This window comes from Thermobia domestica, chromosome 4 (assembly GCF_964235325.1).
Source record: "Thermobia domestica chromosome 4, izTheDome1.hap1.1, whole genome shotgun sequence".
Lineage (NCBI taxonomy): Eukaryota > Metazoa > Arthropoda > Insecta > Zygentoma > Lepismatidae > Thermobia > Thermobia domestica.
Genome location: NC_137457.1, coordinates 259,703,550 through 259,729,928, shown reverse-complemented (window position 1 = coordinate 259,729,928; position 26,379 = coordinate 259,703,550). Strand labels below are relative to the sequence as shown.

General features: G+C 36.4%; 1 protein-coding gene across 1 annotated transcript in view; it reads right to left on the bottom strand.

Annotated features, from left to right (window-relative positions):
* Window positions 1-17,347, bottom strand: part of LOC145684025 (uncharacterized) — a 134,522-nt gene extending 117,175 nt beyond the window's left edge. The window contains exon 1 of the mRNA XM_081755842.1: window positions 17,020-17,347. The gene's annotated coding sequence lies outside the window, so the exon portion shown is untranslated. The remainder of the gene's footprint in view (window positions 1-17,019) is intronic.
* Window positions 17,348-26,379: the final 9,032 nt, after the last annotated feature.

Here is a 26,379-nt window from a genome sequence, read left to right as displayed (position 1 = left end):
GGCATTGCCCACTCACGCTTGTGACTACAATAGAATGTGAGCTGTGTCGTATATGCGATTAAAAACCTTTGTTTTATATGTATGTTTTGTGAGTAGTGTGAAAATTCATCTCTTTGTAATTTACTCCGTTGCACATAAATCTTGGCAATCTCTTTAATGCGTATTTCTGTAACAACAACACTCAACAGAAATACAGTATACCTATGCAAATAAGTTCTTTCATTTGTTTGCATTTTGTTTGAATTTATGTTCTACTTTAACTGAATGCGAAAATGTCATGGGGAAAAACATCTTTTAGTGATTATGTGATTTGATATAGTTTGTTATCTTGTTTGCAGAAAGGAGCACCTGATAAGTAAATATCTGCCATTTTCAAAATTCACATCTGCTTCGTCCTATATGTTTCTCATACGCCATACCTTACTCCACCATCATCAATGACAATAACTACATTATATGATATTTTAGCTCTAAATGTCCTTCAGGATAATGAATCAATATTGTCTATCCGGCCATTTTCTGAGCTAAATATATTTCAGTATTTCACACGCTTTTAAGTATTTACCAAAATTGGCAATCGAACATTTATGCAAATTCAGAGTCGTGTCCGAAAAGAAAATATAAAATTGATCTGTCAAACACGGTTTCTTTCAAGCATTCTGGATAGGCTCGCATTTGCCCGGAGCTAAAATAAATTAAACTGTGATTACATGCTGTGCAGGACAAATAGTGTGCAAATAGTTCAATTTGCAGCTCTTTCACATTTTGATTTTTCACCCTACATTCGGGAAAAAAAATTCTGGAATAAGACCTGGTGTCAAAAAGAAAAGTATAAACTCTTATTATTGAAAGCTGGTGTCAGAAAGGAAAGTATAAACTGTTATTAACCCTTAAAGGATCCGGGGTTTTTGGGCTATTTTTTAGACTTTCAGTCAAGCAGCTACTGCATCGTCACTATTTATCCTAGGATCATGGTTCATACCTCATTCTCTTCAGAATGGAACTGGCTTTCAAATGACTCTCATGCATGCTCATACCATATACCAGGAGCGGGAAAAATATTGTCAAAAGAAAAATTTCGGAGGGAATTTTTTTCTCGCACTTTGGGCCTCTCTGGAGCGGCCCTGTATAAACGTAGCCATCTAAAAAAAAACTGATAAATAGTACTTTGTATACTGAATGTGTGTGCCAAATTTCAAATTTCTATCTTGAATACCAAGGGCGGGAGAAATTTTATCAGGAATTCCCACCATACCCCAAATTACCGTAAAACACCATGATCTCAGGTAAAAAATTTCCTGAGACATCCCTAATTACCCTAGGGTCATGTTTCACCCATCATTCTCTTCAGAATAGAACTGCCTTTCAGGCGGTATGACTCACGTGTCCCCATCATGTATTTAAGGCGAGAAAATGAGGAAATACGGGATTTTTGGGGTTTAAATATCCTTTTTTCAAGTTTTAGACCCCCCTGGACCCCCCTGTTTTAACGCAGAGATCTGAAAAAAATCTGGTAAATACTACTCGGTGGGCTGAATGTTTATGCACAATTCCAATTTTCCAGGTGCAAAAGTAAGTCCGGCAAAAAAAATATACCGACAATGTCCCATATTCCCGTATACAGAGAGAAATTTTCAAACATTCCCTGAGACATCCCTAATTATCCTAGGGTCATGTTTCGCCCATCATTCTTTTCACAATAGAACTGCCTTTCACACGATACCATTCACTTGTCCCCATCATGTATCTAAGGCGGGAAAATCCCGTGAAAGGGATTTTTTGGTTAAAATTTCCCTTTTTCAACGTTTAGCCCCTCTGTACCCCCTGTTATAACCCAGAAATCTAAAAACAATCTGGTAATTACTACTCGGTGGACTGAATGTTTGTGCACAATTTCAATCTTCTAGGTACAAAAATAAGCCCGCAAAAAATAGTACCGAAAATGTCCAAAATTCCCCTATACAGGAGTATATTTTGATAAAAATTCCCTGAGACATCCCTAATTACCCTAGGGCCATGTGTCGCACATCATTCTCTTCAGAATAGAACTGCCTTTCAGGCGGTTCCATTCACTTGTCTCCATCATATATCTAAGGCGGAAAAATGAGGAAAAGCTGGATTTTTGGGTAAAAATATCCCTTTTTTCAACTTTTTGACCCGCTGGATCCCCCCTGTTTTAACGCAGAAATCTGAAAACAAAAATCTGGTAATTACTGCTCGGTGGACTGTATGTTTGTGCAAAATTTCAATCTTCTACGTGCAAAAATAAGCCCGCCAAAAATACTTTACATACCCCCCCAAAAAAGTATTACACGAAAATATAAATTTTAGACTTATGACGTCATCACCTCCTATGTCTCGACGCAGGAAGGTGTGAAACCATACGTAATGTCTTCTACAATGCCTCTGGACTTGAAAAAAAACTGACGAAAAAGCTCAAATCGGAGAGTTATAACGCAATGTACCATGAAACACCCCATATGGTACAAATTGTACCATAGGATCCCCAAAGGGTTAATAACAGCTGGTGTCAAAAAGAAAAGTGTGAACTCTTATTAATAAAAGCTGGTGTCAAAAAGAAAAGTATAAACTCTTATTAAAGAAGTGGAAAATTAAATTTTTAATCTAGTGAAAAATTTAGTATTCATGCAGCTGCATGCAAACTCACAGTCAAATGCAGAAGAAGACAAACATGAATGAGGGTTGATCATAAGACGAGGCAAAATTTTCATGACGAGATACGAATAAATACAAGGCTCTTTCGAGACATATTTAGGAGACGAGATAGCTTCAACTCTCGTCTCGTACATAACTAATTGGAAAGAAACGCGAGTGTAGAACCAGTGAAGTCGAACTTTTTTTTTTTTTTTTTTAATTAGTTTTATATCTGTGTAAAATAAAAGGATATTGTAAGTACAAGTTATTGGATTATGCTTCGAATCCTTCCATTTGTCGTCGAAAAAAAAAAAGTAAAGTTTGAAGAAGGGGAGGGAGGAAAATAGTGTTGATTTGCGAAAGACCCTATGTCTATGATCAATTTTGGAGCAACACTTAAAACTTCAGTACGTCTATTAAAGACTAAATTTTAATCTGTTCGTGGACTCAGTTTACTTTCACGCGAGTAGTAAACGAGTAACTTGAAGCTTGATCTTTTCAATGACATTGTATGACCTGACAGTGTTTGCTATTGAGTTGACGAAAACGAAATTCTACTTTAAACACACGTTTCTTCCTAGAGTATAATGATAAAATTGTGTACATTGTCAGTAACAATTGCCTGAATAGTAGTACAGAGAGAGGGTTATGATTGATTACGTCCTTAGGAAATGATGGCAGAAAAATTGTCTCATGTGCTAGATTTCTCAAATACTATACGGGTTACTTTGAGCGAGTTTTGAACCTATTGCTTCAGCTTCAACCGCACAATTAATTTTGCATCTTAAATGTATTTATTTCTATAGTAACCTAGTCAAGAAATGTAAGAACCTACTTGAACCACACTTAAAAAATACATAATGGGACTTACACACTTTTAACCGTTGCTCCGAAATTACAAAGTTATTTTTGTGTAGACTAAGTTCTGCTGAATTATGAAGATCAGTGTGAAACAGCAGCAATCTGAAATATCTTTTAAAATTCAAATGACTCTACAACGGCTTTTGGATGTTCAATCAACCCAGAAAGCTCTTCGTCCCTATAGAGTTCTCTTGTGATAGCTATAATGCGTCTTTGGTGCAGATAAGATGGGCTTGATTTGATTCCTGGAGGAATTCATATGGTTTGGATTCTACGTTATCATGTAAATCCACGTCTTATATAGCCTCGGTACTAAACCCTGAATCGATTTGCCAAACGTCTTTGTCTCTAACAGGAATTGAACCCGAAACACATGAACCAACAGTTTGGATTCAAGTAAGCATACAGTCTATCTAAGAGTCTTACAATTAACTGTAAATATTGAAGAACACACTATGTAATCCAAAAATATGATCATGCTTCTGTAGCATTATCGCAGTTATTCTGATGTTAATGTCAAGAAAATGTACATAACTACAAAGTCAGCAGTATGTGATTTTGTTGACGACATTATAACCAACTAAACAAAAAATATTTCATACAATATAAATAATAAATTTATCGAACGAGTTTTACTCATATACCTACTTCCTGTGAGTGGTGGCGTGTTGTTTGACACGGTGTTGTTTGCCATAACTTGATTTTTGTGTTGTTTGCCACGATTTTGCTACAGTATTTGCATTCCGATCTTATCGTATCTCGTAAGTTGGCGTGGGTCAATGAAAACTTGACCCACGACCCACTGACCCACGACCCACTGACCCACCACCCACCGTGACCCACGATCCACTGACCCACCACCCACCGTGACCCACTCTGACCCACGACCCACCATGACCCACCACCCACCGTGACCCACTCTGACCCACCACCCACCGTGACCCACCACCCACGGTGACCCACTCTGACCCATCACCCACCATGAACTACTCTCATCCACTTTGACCTACCCTGACTCACCAAAATCCATCGTCACCAACTCTGAACACGATCCACGGCCTCTTCTGAACTGACTAAAGAATTTACACTTGTAATAAAACAAGAGTGCGAAATTATCACTAATCGGAGTTTGAATTTCTAGTCAATCGCTCAAGCACAACTCTGTTACAATAACGGTGGATCTGACCTTTACGATATAAAATTGTAAAGTGTTTGTCAGTGAGGAAATTGAAACAGTTCGGGGTGGAGGGAAATTAGTGTGTGCCTAAAATATACTTGTACTAAGAGAGTATTCTTGCAAGTGTTAATTTCTGAACGCATTCCCCAAGAAACTTCTATAAGCAGAAAAATATCCCTATACAATATGGAAAAGGTTATGGTTTCTCAGTTCACAGTATTTTTCTCACAAAAAACTTGAAAAATCAGTTTTTTATAGTGTATAAAGGTGCTCGAGTACCCTATGTGACATCATTTCCATAAAGCATGCTCATAATTGTAATTTGTGTAATCACTAAAACACCACGTTAAATATAAGTTACAAATATGCATAATTGCAATTATTATGAATATTTATTCAAAGTAGTTTACCTAAAGCAAAGAAGAGACTTACTAAAAATTAGGTACAAAGTTGAATAACATAAATAAGCCATTAGTAATACAAGTATACATTTTCCGTAACTCGTAATTTTCCACCTTAAAACAAATCTGAAATCGGATTTATTTCCTGTTGGTAACTTTTTCGTGGTAAATCGTCCGCAGCGGAATGATGTCCATCCTTCAGCCAAGAAATAACTAGCTCGTCTATTTCGAGCTTGTCTAGCGGTGGGTCATTAACATTGATGAGCAACAAGTTAGACAATGTTTGAGCACTTAGTCTATTTCTAATATGTCATCTGTAAATTCATAAGGAGAAATCCCCGTTTGCACTCTGTCGTGGAAATTGATAATACTTCTACCCGATTTCTGAAACTTCTCATCGACAATCTACTTGTTAGACTCAAGTCTGATAATGATTTTTCTTGGTCAGGTTTGAAATACTCAGCAAGAAGTATCATCTCTCCATCACCATACATCTTTTCCATATCGACCATGTCAGTTGGCAATGTCGACTCATATAGAACAGAAACTTCATCTACCACACCTTTGATAGGGAATCTTGTGAATAAATTATCAATTAAAGCCTGATAAACTGATGATTTCTTATTTGTTTATAAATTTAATTTTTGTAGTTACACATGAAGGTTTGATACCATTACCAAGTTTCCTCCCCGTCTAGAAAGCAAAAGGGAACGATGTTCCTGGAAATTGTTCAGAGGTGAATGGGAATTTCCCTCCTTCCCCTTCAATTACCACACTGCTGTTTGCCATGTGCCAAATTACGATAAATTTCAATTAAATTATCATAATATAATTATTTTCTTGTTGAATTATCAATACTTTTCAGTGGAAAAAAGAATGAAATTTCAGTTCCAAATCAAAGTAAGTAGACCAACATAAAGGAAAAACGTGTAAAATTTTCCATACAATTATGCGTACAATCCAAACTTCAAATTTCCGTGTAATTAAGCTTACAGTACAAATTTTATGCCTATTTTTCTCACAACTTTATGGGTTGATTGCCCTGTGCTGTAAGCGCTCCATATAATAAACATAAGCTTCAGCAATTATTATAACAGAAAGCAATGGATATATGAAGCCAAGCACTGTATTTTTTGTTTCTGATTTTTTTCTTAAATAACATCGATCGTTTTCGATCATCGAATTCGAGTCTAGTTTCGAGCCGTGTGAAAGGTTGTTTTCTCGAGTCGAGTTTCGAGCTGAGTTACTGTTTTTGAGATCGAGTTTCGAGTCGAGTCAAGTTTGGTACATGGCTCGCTCGTTTAGCTCGTTTTAGCTCGATTTGAAATCATGGCCTGATTAAACTGTAAAGCGAAAGCCATGAGAAATGTAAGCCGTACTGTGGAATACTTTTAGTGTTGCTCACGAGAGGGGACACTGCTTGCATCTCATCTCGTCTCGATAACGAGAGCACAATAGATTTTTTTTTTAAATAAAAGGACAGCCTCAAATGTCGGTGAGCACCAATATATGTATATACTGTAGTTTTTACCATCAAGGATGAGACCTGCACGGTCGTATTTCTGAACCTAAGCAGAAGCCCAACCCGAGTAGTGATGTCAACGGGCTCGGCTCGGTTCAACTGAGCAAACTCGGTTGGAATGAGCCATCGGCTCGGCTCAATTGAGCCGATGGCCTGAGCCGACTCGTTCGGGATGAGCCACCGAATCGGTTCGGTTCGGCCCTGGTGAGCCATCGGTTTTTGCCGTCTCGGTTAGGTGAGGTGTTGACTCGGTTCATTTCTCGGTTCGGCTCGATAGTAAATGAGCTGTGAGCCGAGCCACTCGATCCGTTGACAACCCTAAATACGGGCGGAGCACCGCGGTGATTCAGATATCTGCTAACTCCAGAACAGAAAAAGAAACAGGGTTGCCGGGGTATTCTAAGATGGATATAGGCCTATACATGATGTGTCTCATGTAACCCCTCTTTAATCAAATTGATATGGGCATCAATTTATCTCCTGGTATACACCTTTATGCTATAGCCGTGTTGAAGCAGCTCTCACGTTATGAATACTCGTAATTAATTAATTAATACATAAAATTTACCATATTTTCCAATATTTTATCATATATATCTCGAATAACCCCTCCAACCATAATTATCAACATTAAATCTCCTTGTCTTTATATATGTGACTGTGTATAGCTGTGTTGAAATGGCTCCCATTATGAATGATTAATAAAAGGGATAATTCAAAATTGATCACTTTTCTGAATATCTTATCATAGGCTTGGTTTATTAGTCTGTTTTTCTGTTAGTATCAATCATTATAAAGAATTCTAGTGACAAAAGAAATCATACTTAACTTTAAATTATCTTCATAATACTCTTTAGTAATATTCCTATATTCTCTTTAGCTTTATAATTTTCCTATGGTATTTTTAAATTCCTCATATTTAGAATTTCTTGCGAGAAGAATAATCGTCATCTAGTTTCTACATATTATTATTATTATTATTATTATTATTATTATTATTATTATTATTATTATTATTATTATTATTATTATTATTATTATTATTATTATTATTAATATTATTATTATTATTATTATTATTATTATTATTATTACCAATATTATAAAAAGCCTATTCCGGATAACAATGTTGTTATTTGTATAATATGGGCAGCTCGTGGAAACATAATTGTATGCCACATTTTCTGACTTTCGAGTAAGTATGAAAAGAAAGTTCATCATTCCTATGCAATTCGATACAATGACACATACCAAACAAGTTTCCCTTGTGGTTTAATACCAATCCGGTCCACCTAATAACTTAATTTTACCAGAAGTGACAATTATCATGATGTTCGCTAAATCCTCTCGTATCATGGTAAAAACGAAATGAATCTTTAAGTTTTATGTCTCACGGTTTTGCCGGTTAGGCTAAAGGAGACGGTGATGATGAGACATGAGTGAAATGGTGGAATGAAGAAAGTGTGAGGAAACGGGAGAATCCCGAGAAAACCCACGAGCACGGTGTTTGTCCACCACAAAGTCCACACGGCGCGAAATGTGACCGAACTAGGGATCCCAAGCACCGGAGGTGAACGCTCTACTACTGAGCTACCGCCCCCCCCCACACACACATCATGGTAAATAAAGTGATGACTTCGCTTCTTCATATTTTGTATGGCCGGAAATTCTCTTTTATCTTATTCATTGGAGGCAAACGTTCTTACAGATTTAGACTGGACTGCAACTGAACACGTGTGGTTTATTGTTCAACAGCCCTGATATCTGCAAGTAAACAAGTTACCACCAAACGGAATCTGTAATCAGAGGTCCCTCCGTACAGAGATTCAGACTTTTCTTTACTGAATAGTTTTAAGCTCTTTCCTTTTTTATAGGAGGCAATAAAAATAGGAGAAGAACAATATTACTTTTCTGCGGCAGTGTGTCATTTATTTGAGCAAAGCTATGGTAGTCAAAATTTGCAGACACTCCTCAAATAACAGGAAGAATCGCACAGCTATTTACAAAGGCAATCGGAAAAACAAGTTCATTTCTCTGCTTTCACGAAAATATTTACGTGTGTGACACTTTGCGTGCTGAAATTAATAATAATAATAATAATAATAATAATAATAATAATAATAATAATAATAATAATAAGAAGAAGAAGAAGAAGAAGAAGAAGAAGTAGAAGAAGAAGAAGAAGAAGAAGAAGTAGTGTCATTGATAATAATTGTATTGTGTATGTATAATAGTTGAAGAGAGTACTTGAACTACACACACGATTAGGCTCGATTTGGTTCAACTCGAAACTCGAACCAAATTCGAGTCGAGTTGGAGGAAATTTTTCGAGCCGAGTTCTCGAGTCGAGTTCAAACATGTCTGTTTCGAGTCGAGTCGAGTTTCAAAGAAAACTCGCTCGAACTCGCTCGTGCCCATCCCTAATTTTTACAAACCAACTCACTACCAATTTTCCATATATAGAAAAGTGCCCCTCCCCCACATAAAGGAGAATTTTAAAAATGCTAGGACACATTCTGTTTATTTTCAATAAAGAGTTAATACACTGAATTTCAGCTCCGTAAGTTTAACGGGTTGCGAGATACTCATTTTTTTTTTTCGCAAAAATTTGAATCCTCACTACCTCCTTAGGATATTATGCATTATAATAAAAGCAATATTACATCCCAATTTGGATTAAGGCCGAACTATATACCAAAAGTAATTTCATTTGACTTGGCAATTTGACCGTGATGATCAGGCACACACAGTTACATGCATTTTTTTTATATATTACAGTGATTCAAAAATGTATTTTTTTTTCCAGTAGTTAGCTCTAAAAACTCACACGTCTCGAAAGCCAAGTTGTAGTGTAAGTCCTATTTCTATTATTACAATTAAAAATATCAATATCCAAAAGTGCCTGAAGTTCTTTTTTCACTTGGTTAGATATACTCACCTCAGGTAGGTAGACAGAAACAAGTGGAAAAGAAAGGGAAATGAAGGTCTTGAAAGTAAAACAAGACAAATTTAAAAGTCTTCAGAAGATATTGTCTACAATGCAGTGAGCAGAGAGGGTCGGTAGACCATACTGAGTCGGTGGGTCGCAGTGGGTCACGGTGGGTGGTGGGTCACAGTGGGTCACGGTGGGTGGTGGGTCACAGTGGGTCATGGTGGGTGGTGGGTCGCAGTGGGTCACGGTGGGTTGTGGGTCACAGTGGGTCACATGCTGTTGACCCACTGACCCACTCAGAAAACTTGACCCACTTGACCCACTGACCCACTCCAACTCTCTCGTTATCGTGAAAATTCAGACATATCTGAAGTAAAAGGAAGGGTTGCCAGACACCTCTGTTTTTGATCCTCTGGAACAAGAGGATAACATTCTCGCCTTTGGGGCATGACAGGTCTCATGACTCACTGCTGACAGAAAACATTATGCAGACACAAATATAACTTCAATTTATAAATTTCATTGTGAAGATCCGAGAAAATAGCTGCACACAGACTGACTTATACACGTTTCTATTTGAGAAAATTATTTACTTATTTATTTATTTATTTACGAACATAATTCCAGATACAGCTGAACGCTAGTTTATACTGGAATATCTAACATATCTAGAGGTGAAACACAATACAATAATAATAATAATAATAAGAAGAAGAATGACAGTAGCAATAATAGCAACAACAAAATAACTATGTAAATGATAACCGGAAGGTTTACAATAGCTGAGTAATGTTTATCCACTAAATGACGTCGTAGTGCAGAGTTACATGCAGCTTCAGAATTAAATAAGTCTATGGGCGTATGTGACATTTCGTTGTATAATTTAGGAAGCCTGTAGAACAGAGAACGTTGAACTATTGAAAGTCTAGATCATACTGTATAACTAAAGTCATCAGAATAAATTGTAATTAATTTATTGATTGCGTCACTGTCATTCAAAGTGTTGACTCTTAGAACTGCCTGAAAAGTTGGGCAAATATTTCTCATTTCTGCACACCGAAAATCCACCTGAGATATGATCTTGTGTACGATTACACCAAATATTTTAAATCGTTCTTCTTTGGTTTCTTCTGGAAGTGGTTCAGTATCAAATGAGTTATCTTTCGATTGCTCTATTCAACTTGTCTAAATTTTACCTTCAAACGTCCGAGAAAAATTAATGGTTCTAACTTAGAGAAACGTAATCTGTCCGTTTACTTCTGTCATAAGATTTATTGTCTCAAATCGTACACAGCTCTCCCTTGTGGCTATGTGGATAAAGTATGCACCTTTGGTGTGGGAGACCCGGGTTCGATTACCGGTGGAAACTCATGTGGATCGGAAAGAATGTTAAGCTGTAGTCCCACGTCTCATAGTCTGCTGCTGAATGGGATGCTTAACTCAAATCCACTCCAATTCGTACACATTCCACCTTGTTTCAGAAAGGCTATGGAGGGATTGCCGACCCTTGTATTTTAATAATCTCTGTGGGATTGGCTTGATTTTCAGTTTTAGAGTCCCATTCAGCATCGTAGAATCCGAATCACATGAACTTCCGCTGAGAATCGAACCCGAATCTCCCATGCCAAAGGCGCGTACGCTAACCGCTTAGCCACTAGGGGGCTCTTTCTGTGGGCTTGAAACTAGCCAAGTAACAATAGAAAAGTCACTAAATTTTTGTATTACCAATAGACTAAATTTCCCTCCTCTCACCAAATTTATTTAAAAGATAGCTAAATCATTATATTTAAATCTAATTTTGTTTAATTTGGTCTCTAGAAAGGTTATGAAATGTTAAAAAAATATATTGCCCCCTCCCCTGCGGAAGATTTGGTTCAACGTTTGTCGGGATTACCCCCCTTATGGGTAGTTCTGATGATATACTTAGGTTTAATGTTAGCTACACAGTCGAACACAACAAATTGTACGCCATATCAATTTTGAGAATACATGTGGAGAGTTTCTAAGCAAACAAATTATTATATCGAGTGCTTGAACTCGCCTTGAATAAATTTAACTGTGACGTTAATAACGCAATAATCCAATAACGTGCTTGGAACAGTTTGTATTGTATGTATTCTGTTTATAAATACAGGGTGTTTGAAAAAGAACTCCCTAGTTTTAAGTATAAGTTTAATTGGGAAATGAATAAAAACTTACATCAATGAGTACATATCATGAAAGAGAATACTGTACCTTTAAGTTTTGTTTAATGTTGGTAGACTTCAACGTGGGATCCATTTGTGGCCCTGCTCACGTCGAGACGATATTCCATTTCTCGCCACGTATTCACCAACATTTCAGGTGTAACTGTCCCAACCGCCGCGATGATTCTTTCCCGTAAATGATTGATGTCTCTGATCTTTTCACTGTACACAACATTTTTTATGTGGCCCCGAAAGAAAAAGTCCAGTGGGGCTAAGTCTAGGCTTCCTGGTGGCCAAGGTATTGGGCCAGCCCTGCCTATCCACCTTCCTGGAAAAGGAGTGTTAAGAGCCGCAAGCACATGGTTACTGTAATGAGGTGAGGTGCCATTATACACAGTACCTTTAGGCACTCCTAATTGTAGACAACGTCTGGCCAATTACTTCTTCGGGCTCCGAACACAAGAAACACGGATCTGTTTAACAACATCTTCAGAAGTTCTCGGTCTACCTGGTGATTTTGCTTTTAAAGCTCTACCGGTTTCCTTGAAAGACTTTAGCTAATGACGGATAGTTTTTGCTTTAAGTGGTTCACCACCATACTGACGTCTAAAATTACGTTGTTATAACTGACTCAGTTTTCACAAGCCAAATAACATACTGCGCTTACTGTTGCGGAGTACACATTGTTGCTGAGTTGCTCTGCATTACACGCCTGCCTGGACTGAACTGAGGAAACAGTGGAAAAAAAACAGCACTGGTACCGTCTCAAGGTCAAGCAGACCTGCCAACTGCAAAGGAGCCAAACTTGGAGAATTGATGAATCAAACACCAGAAACTAGAATAGTGTATGTCACTTTGTACAGATTCTAGGACACATTAAAACTATGGAGTTGTTTTTCAAACACACTGTATAATAGATTTGATTGTTATAATATGACCATCTGGCAACACTTAGCTTATGAGTAGATTTTGTATAAATCTTCATGATTGTGATATAAAATAAGCCAGAGATAACAACACCAAAATCGAGTCGTGGCAAATAACACGTAATCCTGTGAGCATGGCTAGTGTCTCGATCACTGATAAAGATCATACGTTATGTATCTATGGCCGGACCCCGGAGAGGCAATTGTCCTCTCCTGAATTTTACAAGCTCAGTTCTTCGAAATGCACGTCAAAATGTATTAGATTTCCTTACTCACACACTATAGCTTTACTGTATTTACATAAAATACTAGAGTACTGTATTTGTTGAAATTAATCAAGTTATGTAATGAGCATAAATGTTATTTTATTTCAAGTATTTTATGTATGGGTGTATCAAAGAATGTGTATGTATTTGTGACTTCTCTTATAGGGAGCAACTGGATTGCCCACACTATAGATCCCGAATTGCGCACAAATCTGTAGGCCTTTCTAAACACAGATTTTTATCAAACGTTGCTACAATGGTAGATTTAAAATCTGTGCGCAAACAAGGTTTTTCCTTCTGACTAGGATAGAAACAGAAATTAGAAATAAAATTCATATCATATTGAGGATTAACTAAATATAATTTGATCAGTAGATACAAGAAGTCGTGATATCTCCAAATTTACAATCCAAATGTTAAAATTTTCTTCTCATACCCTGAACATGTATCACCTTTAACCCTATGGAGTTCTAGCACCTATTTTTAGATACTAAAGTAGCATCTTCATTATTCGATTAAAAAAGAACTAATAAAGCTTTTTATTTCTTTTTTTTTTTCAAGTCTAGAGGCATTGTAGAACACATTACGTATGGTTTTCACGTCTTCCTGCGTTGAGAAATAGAAGGTGATGACGTCATAACTTTAAAAAAAAATGTTAGGCCTATTTTCATTATTTTTTGGCGGGCTTATTTTAGCACCTAGAAGATTAAAATTTTGCACAAACATTCAGTCCACCGAGTAGTATTTATCAGATTTTTTTAGATCTCTGTGTTATCACAAGGGAGATCCAGAGGGGCAAAAAGGTTAAAAAAAAAAAAGTCAAACATGATGGACATATGCGAATGGTACCGTTTGAAAGGCAGTTCTGTTCTGAAGAGAATGATGGACGAACTATGATCCTAGGATAAATAGGGGGTCTTTTACGGTAATCTGGGACATTGTGAGGATTATTGATATTTTTTCCGCCCCTACTATTCAAGATAGATGCTTGAAATTTTGTACAGACATTTAGTACATAGTTTTATTACATACACTATGACTATGTACAGTAAATGTTATCATTGTTCGTACCTAATGTTACTCGCACAAGCTAGGACGATAATCTTAGTTTCTTCATTTATAAATAGAAACTTTTCTCCATCACAACTGAACTCAACTTCTCTTTCAATCATTTACTGAACAGCCTCTGTAATATTTCTCGGACGAACTAGTGTTTTTTTTTCTTTCGAATACAGTATATAGCTTCTCTATCCATATGTGCTAATTCCTCTGTATTTTCTAAATTAACTCAGTCCTAGTAATTTAATTCGGCTCTTGGTTCGGGTATTCCGCTGCTCTTTTCTTACAGATTTACATAACAGAAGAGAAAATATTTTCCGTCTGACAACATTGCTTAATTTTTCGGTGCGTAATCCTGTACATAATGACAGCTTGTCAATGGTTTATCAGATAGAACTGATAAAACTGAAAAAGTGTGCGCGATTTCATTGCATCCCTCTTATATGTCGGTCTTTCACACACACATGCACACACCATGGAAAAATACTCCAGGTGGCATTGTGTCTCGAGTTCTGTAGCACTCGAGTTTTTCCGTGTATATATGGTTAACGTATACACATTCAGAATGATGGACCCAAGTTCGATTCCCAGTGGTAGTTGATATAGGTCGGATTTCATGTTAAGCTTTAGATCCCCGTGTCATATGGTCACAATACAGAAAAAGGAGTCTAAACTTCAAAACAACCAGGAATGCAGTATGACGCATCATCTCATACAACCCTTGGTTCTAAATAAATAAATAAATTTCAAACAAAGAAATTTGTCTTTTGGATATAATTTTATTCAAATCAGAAACATATGTTGAAGTGATATGAAACACAGGGGTGCCCATCCGGTCCCCAGGGCTTGGGTGCAACCACACCAAATTTACCATTCTTCTCCCCAAATTTAGCATTCTTACCCTCAAATTTACCATTCTTCTCCCAAAGTTTATCATTGTTACCCTCAAATTTACCTTTCTTCTCCCAAAATTTAGCATTCTTACCCTCAAATTTACCATTCTTCTCTCCAAATTTCCTCAAATTTATCATTCTTCTCCCCAAATTTAGCATTCTTTCCCTCAAATTTACCATTCTTTCCCCAAATTTACCATTTTTCTCTCCAAATTTACAATTCTTCTCCCCAAATTTACCATTTCCCCCTTCTTTTCTCCAAAGTTACCATTCTTCCCTCAAGTTTACCGTTTTCTCCCCAAATTTATCATCCTTCTTTCCAAATTTACCATTTCTCTGTTAGTTTACTATTATTCTCCCCAAGTTTACCATCATTCTCCCAAATTTACCGCTATGTTCCCAAATTTACCATTCTTCCCTCCAATGTACCGTTTTGTTCCCAAATGTACCATTCTTCTCCCTTAATTTACCATTTCTTCCTAAGTTTACAGTTATTCTCACAAATTTACAATTCTTCCCCCAAATTTACCATTCTTTCCCCAAATTTACCATTCCTTTCCCCAAATTACTATTTTCTCCCCAAATTTACCATTCCTCTCCCCAAATTTACCATTTTCCCCCAAATTTACAATTCTTCCTCCAAATTTACCATTCTACCGCCAAATGCATCTTTCTGCCCTCTCCCAATTTTAACATTCTTTTCACCCAAATATACCTTCCAAAGTTTCCATTCTTCTTTTTGATTGTACCCTTTTAATGAAAATTAATGTTTCTCCAAACATTCTCTTTAGCGGTAACCTGGCCTCCCTAACTTCTACCGCCCCCCTACAGATTTGGGCTGGCTACGGGTCTGACAGGACACGTCTTTTAGCAAATAATATCTCAGTGCCAGGCGCACATTAACAAAATTTTGTTGGAAAAGACACTATGTAACAACAATTTACTTCTGTCAATTTTTTTGTCTTCAAGTAGAATTACTTGAAAATTAGTTATCGTTTTCTCAGCTGTAGAATAATACCAATTCAATACAGCTATTTAGTTGAGTCGATTTTGAGTTTAACGTCCCGTTCAGCAGCGAGGCTATAGGAGACGTGGACCTACTGATTAACGTGGAATCCGAACTACATGAACTCCGCCGTCAATACTGCTATTTAGTATTGAACTGGCCTTTCTCTACAGCCAAGTAAATGATAGGTAATTTTCAAGTAATTCTACCTATATTTTGAGAAAAAAGACAACTTAATTGTTTTTAGAAGAAAAGCAAGAGAAGAGATAGAGTAAGGTCAAATCTTAAGGCCACATCAGTCATTTATCTGTTAAAAACAGCTATAATTTTTGTAATAAAGTATACAAATGGTGGTCTAGTTTCTAAGGTTAAAGGGGATCTGGGCCGGGTGGATCGGCCGTGAATGCGCTCCAGGTTGTGGCAAAACACAAATATTAAAAAGATTTAAGAAGTATTCGGAACCGGAGGACCCCCTTCGTGGGTACACGGCTGTTCCGTGCAGTTCCCTCACATTTTCGTTTTCCCCTCCTGAACACAGTTGCAGATCTAGAAAGGAACAGAACCCAGACTATGATAGGTATATCATAAGCTTACTATAAACTTTCAAAAACATAAAAATAATAGATTAAAATAATTTTTGTCACTCAAAAAGCTGGGGAGACCTAGGCCCCGCGGCTCCGGCCTGGATCCGCCACTGCTGGACAATTTTTTTTGGAATAAAATCAGACTACGAAGGGCTACGGCTGACCGTAAGGTTTCTATTTAGGTAATGTTTGGTCAATGCCTTTTAAAGATTTTTTTTTTTACTTCATGATTCAAGGAGCTCCTAATCACTACATAATATAGAAAAAATGCCTGCAACGGGAATCGAATCAATGATCACGAGCACCAAGACATGCTTGTTAATTTCCTACATTTCTATTAATTCTCTATAGTTTTATGGTTTAACTAAATTGCGTGTGGTAAGAAAAAAATGTTCGTTCACAAATTCCCTATTAGTTGCAGCACTATTCCGACATTTTGAAATCAGCTGTTGACTTCGTCTACATGACATTAGTTTGACAGTTAAAGAAATGTATCTAGAAAATATTTGTATTATATTCATATGTATACTATATGTTGTCTTTGTACTCACCACACAGAAAAGAGATAATATATAGATGAATCTTCTGAGATTCACAGCACGCACACGATCCAATTAACAACTCATTTGGTCTGACTTATTGCAAGCAAGCGTATCGTCAAGCGGAGAAAGGAAGAATCAGACGTTTCTCTCGCACAAATCCATCCAGGGACTAAAAAGTCGCTTGTCTCACAGCTACTACGAGGACACCAACATGAATTGAAACGCTATCGAGGTCGATCCAGTGCATGGAATGAACGCAGGACGAGGCTCCCACCTGCCATTGTATTGTGTATGGTTTGCTGTTTGAATCGAATCAAGCGGTGGAATGGAATTGCACTCGGCAACGCCTGGACGGAAACTGTTTATGCTTACCCACCTTACATTACACTACATAAACAGAACATTCTCGGATGGTGACTTCACCTCGCTCCCCGCTGCTCTTGTAGATGTGTATATATACATAAAATAACTTCGACCTTCGCAAATATGTAATGGGCAGGTAGTAGTAGTAGCTTGAAGCATCAGTAATTTAGTTATGGGCTTTTAAATCGCTCTTCTATTGCAGAGCTACTTAAATCAACAGATAGCAAAGTTGGTTCTCAAAACAAATGCGTTTCATTTCGTATAGCGAAACTACAATAACCTTTCAAACTATAAGAGTCTAAAATCAAATATTCTAACCTACACTGAGAAAAAAAGGACTAGGATTTCCGTGTGGATACATCGTATTTACGCGGGTGCGCTCCTTAAGTAATGTAATTTCATGTATAAAAGTACAGCAAGTGAGAACACCATGCCAAGTCTGGAGTTCGGCGTCGAACTAGACTCGCTGTGATTGGATAATTTTATTCACATGATTGGTTTCGTGTTGAAAACTATTACTCTCGTAAGGTAGGGAGTCACAGATTTAGAAAGAAGCAGGACGGAACAATCGTAGGAAGGTGGTAACAACATTATATACGTAAGTTACCACCGTCGGAATGGGTATGGCGTTAATTCTAGATTCGAAATGGTGGTCCTACAATACAAAATTTTCGCTGGACGGTGGTGTAGACAGTACTACGGATGAAACAACATTACTTAATGAGGTGACGCGCGTAACCTGGTAAAAACAGCATTTACATGCCGACTGGAGTATGCATTTCTCTCAGTGTATGCTTACCGTGTGCGTGGGTTTTCTTCGGGTTCTCCCGTTTCCTCCCACTTTCTTCATTCTACCACTTCATCCATTACTCATAATTACCGTCTCCTTTAGCCTAACCGGCATAACCGTGGAACGTAAAACTCAAAGATTTCATTTCATTTCTAACTTATGCTTACCATGTCAAAATGACTGAATGTCGAACATTCTTACAGAAAATGCTAGACTTTTCATTAAGAGGTAGGTTTTTAAGTTTGAAAATAGCTTCCCTTACAGACGCGTCACCAGAAATTTTTTGTTGGGAGTGATCAAAACTTTGGGAGGGTGATTCCAATACTATAAGCCATTACATCAATATAGTAGTGAATGGTTATCCCTGTTCTTCACCTGAAAAGACGTAAGTAAGAAACATGATAGAACTACGTGCACATTATTTTTATAAGAGAAAGAGAATAGATAAAGAGTATAGTAAAGTGAAATTTTCGCGCTACATAATCATTTATCTGTTAAACAAATATATAGTTTCATTGAGAAGTTTTGGCCTAAGAATTTGTTTAATCAAATTTATAAAATTACATCTCAAATTGACATTCCTTTTTGTATCATTCCAAATTCTGATTGTTAAATGTGTAAATCTAAGACGTAAACAGTGTCAAGCATCCATTATAAAGAATATTTCCACCGGTTTTTTTTTTTCACCAAAAAAACTTGAACTGGTATTGAGAAACTTTTGTTTTAGTTTCACGGTGATATACCATTATAGTAAGGTGTATATGCTCAAAGCTGATTAGAAAATACTACTTGAAATTTACAACTCCATCTATCTGTGTAGGAATAATACAGGATAAATTGTAAGGCAATGGGACTCACTAATACACTGAACTAATACTAATACTACACTACACTACACTACTAACTAACTAACTAACTAACTCTATGGCCTATGGAACCCGGAGGTTCAGTGCCGCGTTCACAAAAGCTCTCCACTGACTTCTATCCTTAGCCAATTGCATCCAGTTTCTACTTTGTATTCCTATCTCTGCGAGATCCATCTTAATATTATCCTCCCATCTGCGCCTAGGTCTTCCTAATGGTCGTTTTCCTATGGGTCTACCAGTCAAGACTTTGAAAGCGTTTCTACTTTCTTCCATTCTAGCTACATGACCCGCCCACCTAAGCCTCCTAGACTTGACGACCCTAACAATGTTGGGTAAACCGTATAAACTATATAGTTCCTCGTTATGAAGCTTCCGCCATTCCCCATTCTCGTTCCTCTTGGGTCCGAATATTCTTCTCAGGATCCTGTTCTCAAATACTTTCAGTCTATGTTCTTCCCACAGAGTAAGCGACCATGTTTCGCAACCATACAGAACAACAGGCATGATTATCGTTTTATATATTTTAAGCTTCAAATTCCTCGACAGAATTCGCGACGACAAGAGATTTTGAACCGAATAGTAACACGAATTCCCTGCTTTTAGTCGACATTTAATTTCTTCGTGAATATGATTTTCGTCTGTTAATATTGATCCTAAATATTTGAAAGTATCCACTTTATCAAAAGCATTATTTAATATTTTAACGCCTCCACAATTTGCCGTATTACGGTCCCGACGCACTTCCATGTATTTAGTCTTCTCTGCATTTACTTCTAAACCCATGTCCCTGCAAGCGTTTACTACACTATACTACACTACACTAATACTAATACGCTTAATCACTGAGTTGAGTTGATTTTGAATTTAAAGTCCCTTTCAGTAGCGAGACAATATGAAACGGGACCTACTGATTAGGTTGAGGAAACAATGAGAATATATTTTCATGATGCTACTGTTTGTGTTCAAGTTGACTGGGATTTTGTAAATTTCAGTGTTTTATTGGATGACGAACAATCTGTTGTCCACAAATATTTTAAGAAATCAAAAGTTGTACTTTAAAGCACGAAGTCCTTACATACGTTGGGTTCTAGATTGTTGCCCGTTCACCCTATTTAAAAGAAATAAAGACAGATAAAATAGCAGAAAATGAATTTATTTAATTATAGCCTCCTTGAAAACTACGAGAAACTGCAGTAATTTGTTCATAATTTTCCATTCCATTTTTATTTAAGTAATATGCTCTTCTACATAGGATACCTTAAAAAAAAATCTACTTTTTCAACAGTTTGTGGCCTTGAAAGGGAGCCAAAATATTTGCAAACGATTTTTAGACACAGTCAGGACACTTTACGTATTAACTATTCTCTTTGAACCTTTGAACACCCCCGGATGACACATATTTACCTCCTTTTAGATGCTGTTTTTTCCTACTGTGTCCCAAATGTGTTTGCAGAATGTAAATTAACTTTGTTTTCGAAGTGTTTGCCGAGAAATGTTTCAAATATACAACACTAGACACTATTTTTAAGAATTAACGCTTTTCGAACACCCGAAGCAGACTTTTTAAACATTACCGTACCAATTTCCTTCTCAGAAACTGTTCTAAAAGTGTTTAAATGATGTTTTATTCTTTACAGTATACACTGGAGCACTGCAAAAAAAAAATAACGAAACTACTTTTAGACATAGTAGAACACTGTACACATTACCGACACTCTTTAAGCATCTTCATTTGACACATATTCACGCCTTATAGATACTTTGTTGTCTAAGTATGTCCCAAATGTATGTATAAAATGTACAAAATGTATGCCATCACTTTGTTTTAGAACTGTTTGCCGAGAAGTGTTTTAAATATGTCATACCAGATAATGTTTTCGGAGAATGAACGCGTTTAGACACGCGAAGCACACTTTATAAACACACACTTGATAGAATATATTTCCTTTGAATATCTATAGTAGAAGTGTTTAAATGTTGTTTTATTTTTTACAGTGAAAGCACAGTAGTTGATATAATGAAGTTATAGCATAGCATGTATCTTCTCTAAAGAAACGACGTGACGTCTAGTCGATAGACTATGTAATGCGCGATGATTGCTTTAATGTCTCTGATGGTTTTATTATAAGTTATTATTTTGATGAGGCTAGAAAAAGGAAGGTTTGTAAAGGCTGAAATCAATTTATCTTCTTTATGCTCTCCGCTGATGCTAGAATTTAATGTATGCTTTTTCAATGGTCTCAGCTGCTAGTAATAGTTCTTTTTTGGATTGTAGTCATCACATCCATAGAGATCTATTCAAGTCATCATCTCAGAACTTATTAAAAACACTTTTAGTTATTATGATAAAAGGGCCTTGTGTCCATCTTAAACACAAACTACACACACTTTCTTATAAGGCTGTCTATAAGTATATTATTTATGATTTCAGTTGGAGTAGTAGTCTGAAGAAGGAAGTGATATACTTCCGAAACTGTAAAATTTCTCGTTAATTTATAATAAAGTATATAGACAGCCTTGTAAGAAAGTGTGTGTAGTTTGTGTACTTTAGTATGGTTTCTTTTTGTTATGTATGTGCTAGTTTTCTTAATATATTTATGATTGTTTTGAGCGTTCACTCAGATTACTGTCATATTATGAGTTAAGTTATGACACAACGAGGATATCAGTCTTGCAGAGAATTTGTTGTTCACCTTTGTTATTTATTTATTTATTTATTTACAAATGTTTCAGATAGAGAGCAATGTCCGTTTTACACTGAAACAATGTAACAACGTGTTAGTCAGTTAATATTGTGGTTGCTTGGAGCTTTAGTGTACCTTTCAGCACCGAGGCTACATGAGACGTATACCCACATATTAACATAGTATCCGACTTCCATTGAGAATCGAACCCGCGCAGTTATGAATTTGTTCTTTATTGTTTAGTTCTCCTCTTCAATAAACACAACTTTATGAAGACGCCTATGGAAGAGGGTTGAGTGGAAGAGTGGAATTTAGGATTACATGTATGTCGGCGGGTAGCTCACTTCCAGAAGGGCCACACCTACCGAACTCGTCTAAACGGAGTAGACAGACGAAAAGTGTCTTGGAAGAAGGTAAGAGTTCTTCCAGTAGTCAAGTTAGCGGAAATCATACTGATTGGTACGGCATCTTAGACATTGGTCCCAGGCATGGTCAGACTGACTTGGTATACTGCAGGATAGAAGACAACGGAAAAGCACCACACTATTTTTCCCTAGTTTGCTGACAGTGGAAAAGGAGAATGTGCAAAATATTGTTTCGCAGGTCAAAATATAGTTCAAGAGGTAAAATATTCCCCCATATCGACCTCCGGGAAGGGTGTGTCATGGAAAAGACTATGGATAAGAGAGTAATGGTATGGAAAAGGTAGATGAAGAATGAAAAGCAAGCAAGAGTATCTAGAAGTAACCTACAATATCCAATAGTAAAAAATAAACATCAAAATTTCACACAAAGTACCCAAGAAATGACTACAGGTTTGGTCAATCCTAAAAGGCAGAAAGACACTGCCTTGAACGTTTTAACCATTGTGTCTGTCATAACTTACAACATTTGTTAGATCTCAATCATCATATTACAAGTTGTCACTTCTTGGTTCTAAACGAGGATAGGAGAGATATAATGAACAAAATTGAATTCGATATTTCAACTGAATTAGACACTTCATAACCCCTACATGCTGGAAAGGTTATTTTTTAAGTATATATTTGTTCATCAGTAATTCATTTTTCCTTTTATTCAATGATATGTAAACATGCCTAAACGTCAAATTTTGAAAATCTTTTTGAGGTTCTGCAGATTGGCTTTTCGACTTGCAGCTCTTTCTTCGTAGTCTTAGACTAAGACTGAGAGTAAATATACTGTGAAGTGAAAATCAAAATTCGATTTAAAAGAAAACAACTCCAATAATTTTATCTGTATTTTAGAAAAATAGTCTTTCATGGTGATAATGTTGCTGACAGAAACTACTAAAATTGAAATTAGATTATTGTTTTTCATATGTACGATTAATAAATAGTGTAGAGTTTTTGTAAAAAAAAAGTATGTTTATGATTTCACAATTTCGTATGGTTGATGTTTATGAAAGTAGTAGAAAAATGATCTTATGAGTACAGCCCTAGTGGCAGAGACAACTTGTTAACCGCTTGCTGTAAGATTGAACTGCAAGTCGGTTAAGTTTGCATCCAGCTTGATTGGAGAACGTGCAATCATACCGCAAGCTTGATTCCGGTAACGAAGTTACATGGGGGCAATCTTGCATTCAGTGTTCCATTCAAGCTTGATACAAGCGTTTTACAGTCAGGGCAAGTCACTATCCAATGAACTTCCAGCGATGCTAAGACGCTCTGCGAAGGGTCTAAAGCATCGCTTGCAAGTATAACAAAAGGCAGATGGTATGAAAGCATGCGTTTCAAGTGCAAGGGAGGAAAGCCAAAATCCAATCACGCGCCAACTGGCCGAAAGTTTTCTTGCTACTAGGGAGATATTCTCTCGTCACCCTTTTAGGCGAGATGGGATTAGGCGAGACAGGAATATGTATCTCACTCAAAATGGCGGTAGTATTCATCTTGGAGAAATCTGTTGCCGTCAGGCAAGATAAGGTTGAACTGTCCCATCCTCATCTGGGATATAAAGAGAACAATGATGATTAAGAGGATGAAAATGACGTCAACGGTGACAATAAGTTGAGTGAGGGAGAAGATTTTCAAATACTGATACAGTACTTTGCTAAATACTTTTATTTTAAAATTATTGCCATCCTTATACTTCCAAATTTGTGTTTTCCTCAAAGGAAAAAATGTTAAATTTTCGGGTCCGTCTCACGCAAACGAGCATCTTACATAGGCCTGTTTTAAAATACGGTACGTTCTTCTATTCTTATCCATACTATTTCCAAAGCTTCATTCATTTTCTCGTTACTGTCTTTGTGCTTAGTCTAGTGGCTAGCACATATGCCTTTGCTACACAATTTCCAGAGTTTGATTCCTGGTGGAAAAGCGTTGAAATGGTTCGTGTTTCACCTTAAACTATAGGTCCCTGTCTGTAGGAGACTTGATGCTGAAAATGGATGATTAACGCTATTCAAGCAACTAATTTTCCAATACTCTTTTGTAATATTCACCCTTCGGCACTATACACTGCAACACTCTTCACAAAATATTTAACGAGTGTTTTTCATAATTGCACGCAATGGCGCAATGATTGAGCGCTCCTTTTTTTTCCTCATGTGAAATTATAATAGAGAACATCATGCCTTTGCATTTCTCATATTTTCTCCCACACCCTCATTCCAGCAATTATTCCAAAAATGATTCAGTTCTCTCCATTAGCCTAAAGACGATAACAGTAGGCTTTGTTGTGTATACCAAGGTATCTCAAGAGAGAGCAATTATTCCTCCCTTTGACACTGAAAAGTTTTTTACACAGAAAAGTACACCAGTAAGACAATTAGCTATTTGCACACTTGATTACTTCAGTTGTATTTAAAATATTAATTAGTTTTACCGTCTCTGCCCCAGAATAGGAAAAACAAAACCAGAAATCTATAACCAACTATATTTTAGATCAGTGGTTCTCAACCACTGTGTCGCGAAACAGTAGTGTGTCACATACTCCCCTAGGGCGTGTCGCGAAATTTTGTAATTGAAAAAGTATGAAGCATTTAATAACAACTAGTTAAAGTTGAGAAAGTCTGTATCAGTCAACGCCACCAGCGACAGTAAAACTACATACAGTGATTACCTTACAGAAACGTATAGGCTTATACTAATATAATAGATATTAATAATAATAATAATAATAATAATAATAATAATAATAATAATAATAATAATAATAATAATTTTAATAATAATAATAATAATAAAAGTATGAAAGAAGTATGTCGCGATGTCCTGGAATTTCAGTAAAATGCGTCGTCATGAAAAAAGGTTGAGAACCACTGATTTAGGTCTTTATTCTTCTTCTTCTTCTTCTTCTTCTTCTTCTTATTATTATTATTATTATTATTATTATTATTATTATTTATTTATTTATTTATTTATTTATTTATTTATTTATTTATTTTTCGGCATAAGTATACGGAAGCTTATAGTTTCGTTCCAGATGTATGCATATGTGTATGTGTAGAACTACTTTATTTCTCTGTAACTACTGGCTCGATCTGAACGAATTTTGATAGGTAACAACTAGCCCATCGTCTAATGCCTTAAAATTTGCTATATTTGGTGACCAAGTTCGACGATAGACGGCAAGGATCGACAACAGAGTCTGTGTTCCACAGCATTGCAAGCCGGAAACTTCAAATTTCGGTTCATCTCAGTTTGTTGATTGTTTGTTTCTTCAAATGTATATACATCCTCTTTCAGCTCTGAGGCATTTTGAGACGTAGATTTACATTTTGAGAATGTGTTCAAATTGTTCAAGGCTCTCCAACCGATAATTGAGCCAGGGAACCCGTTAACCTAAGATATATCTGCTAGCCACTAAACTAGCGAAGAGGGTTGTAATTTTTTTTAAAAAAATTATATTTACGTGTACACTCATGTCCAAAATGATTGTCGCATATCTATAAATGTCTTCTTGTAAGAATAGAATTTGATAATGATTTTGCAGAGTACTTTTAATACTGATACTATGTGCATAATCGGGAAATGTATATTTGTGGTAAATTTCATAAGAAAATAATTATAAATGCGAAAATTAGAAAGAGTAAAACAAAATGTAGCTAAATAAACAAAAAAAAGTTTTATATTCGTTTTATTGTTGTTATTTACTGGTCTTTTGACATGAAATTTACCACATACATGTTTTGCTGGTTATACACACACTAACAGTATAAGAAATACCGAGCGAATTCGTTATCAAATTATATTCCTACAACAACATATTTATAGACATGCGACAATAATTTTGGACATGAGTGTACATATTTCATAATACTATTTGTTGAATGTTATAATTCTATATTTAAGTGTTTATTTGTTCCTCTCAGTTTAACGTCCTACGATTATGATCCGAAAATAAAGGACACGGTGATGATGATGATAATGAACGAAATAGTAGAATGCAGCCAATGGGAGGAAACCAGAGAACTCCGAGAAACTCCACTCATATATTGTTTGTCCGTCGCAAACCCTACTTGTCGCTAGCTAGTAGTGATCCAGTGATTTCATATCAACTAGGTGATCACGCTACCACTGAGCCAATGCAACCCCTTGTTTGTGTATTAAATGAAATTCTGTGAAATAGCTAATTATGTGCAGTCATATTATCATACACCATTACAATAGGGTGGGATGAGATACGCGATTTTTGCTGGTATTTT